Below are 2,179 nucleotides of genomic sequence, written 5' to 3'. Positions count from 1 at the left end.
TAAAATTTAAATAAAAAATATTATAATATATATATTATATATTATAATAATATATTTATTATAAATATATATATATTTTATATATTATATTTATTATTATATTATTATATATTATAATTTTAACAATTTTATAACTTATATACATTATATCATTTTACATATATTACATATATATGCATATTATACATCATATATATCCCTACATTATATACACATAGACATATTAAAACTTATATATATATTTATATATTTTATATATTATATATATAATATTATAATATATATATATTAAACATATCTACGTACAACTATACATCGTCATACATATTCAATATGTATACAAATTAAAAAAATAGTATACGTACATTTATTATTACAAAAATTAAAAAATATACATATTTTACTAATATCCCAATGTATATATATATATATATATATATTATATATATTTTTATATTTTATAATATATAATATTATTATATATACTCGAAAAACGACATTCCCCTTTGAAATTGCTAAGGAAGTTGCCCCCGTGGCCAAATTTACGGCCAACCTCGTTGTTGGAAGGGCATCCATCAGGCGGGGTGAAAATGCCAAATGCTCTCTGAAGTGAGAGGCCTATGTCTTGCAGGGGAAAAATTTTGTTGAAAAAAAAGTGTATATACTTTGTGAAAAGGTATGTAATGAATATCTTCACAATCTCTTCTCTTCGTGTGTGTGTGTGTGTGTGGTGTTGTGTGGTATTGTATATGTTTTTCACAATTTTTTTAAAGGGGGTATTTTCATGTCTGACCGCCGTGTCACAGCTATCTTTTATAGTTTTTTCAGTTTGATGCTCTTGGAGTGAATCATGGGGGGTCCCCATTTTTTCCTTTCCACGGAGAGTCCCGGGTGGTCCTTTTTGTTCATTTCTCTATTTTTCCGGGCTTGGGACCGCACTTGACTTGGGCTGGCTTGGCCACCCAGTGGCGGGTGGCAATCAGGTAAAATTCCTTGCCCAAGGGAACAAAGCGGGGGGTGGGTGACTCGAACCCTCGAATTCAGATTGCCGTCGTGCAGTCTTGATCCGACCTTAACCATTCGGCCACCGCGGCCTTGCGCATGGGCTTCCATGATTTTTTTTAGCAATTTAGAGCGGGGGTTTTGCCATTGCCTTCCCCCCGGTTTTTTTTATCGTCCCCACTCTATTTACCCGGCACTGACTTGGGCGGTGTTGGGCCCCCAGGGGCTGGGCGGGAAATCGAGGTAAGTTCCTTCCCCAAAGGGAAAAAACGCGCCGGCCGGTGACTCGAACCTAAAACTCAATTGCCGTCGTGAGAGTTTTGAGTCCGACCTTTCCCATTCTTCAAAATCAAGAGATGTACATAGAAAAAATCGACTACTACAAAATACCGACTTGACCTCCTTTCGTTGCTCGAGAATTTTTGCCGCGACCTTGGAAATTTGAACCTCCCCAATCCTTTTGCTTACCTCCTCGCGATGTATGCGCTTCCAAAATTTTTCTTTTTAGTTTGTTCAGTCCTCCATGGACTATTTCTGCTTCCCCCCATTGGGTAATGTCCAGCTTCATCACATGTACCACCATGGCTTTGGGAAGTCCTTGGTGGGGGATGTCAACTCTTTCCTGATCCGGTGCTAAAACCCAAAGGCCTTTTTTCCCCAAATATGCTGTTCGCAACCGCTGCGGGGTATGCGATATACAACATTAAAAGGGTTTGCTTTCGGGTATTTTCTGTCACGTTTTAATCATTTATCTTTTCCCGGATGGCGGGCGTTTTCTCACTTCTTCCCGAAGATCTGCTGATCTCCTGGAAAATGTTCATGACGGTAATATAAACTTTTCTAGAAGAGGGTGCGGGGTCTGCTCTTACAAGTTGCCTCCCCTTCTTTCTGATTTTAGCAGGAAGCCCCGGGGATACTTGTGTTTCGGATAAATTAATCTTATGAAACCTCACCTCGAGAAACTCGGTTTCAGATCCTCTGCTCTGGGGAAGAAGCCAATCCAACACCAGATTTTTTTTGTTGTGTGGGCGGGTAGTATGGTTACCATCTTTATTTTAGGCTTTCTGTAACAGAGAAACTAGGCCGTCGTCCCCTAGGTCAGGTCCAAAAAAGGTATTTCGATTCCCTCCTCCCCCACGGTGAACTGGATTTTCTCGTGAACGGAGTTGACCCCCGT

This window comes from Penaeus monodon, chromosome 39 (genome assembly GCF_015228065.2).
Source record: "Penaeus monodon isolate SGIC_2016 chromosome 39, NSTDA_Pmon_1, whole genome shotgun sequence".
In the NCBI taxonomy this organism is placed as follows: Eukaryota; Metazoa; Arthropoda; class Malacostraca; order Decapoda; family Penaeidae; genus Penaeus; species Penaeus monodon.
Note: the sequence above shows the minus strand (reverse complement) of the source record.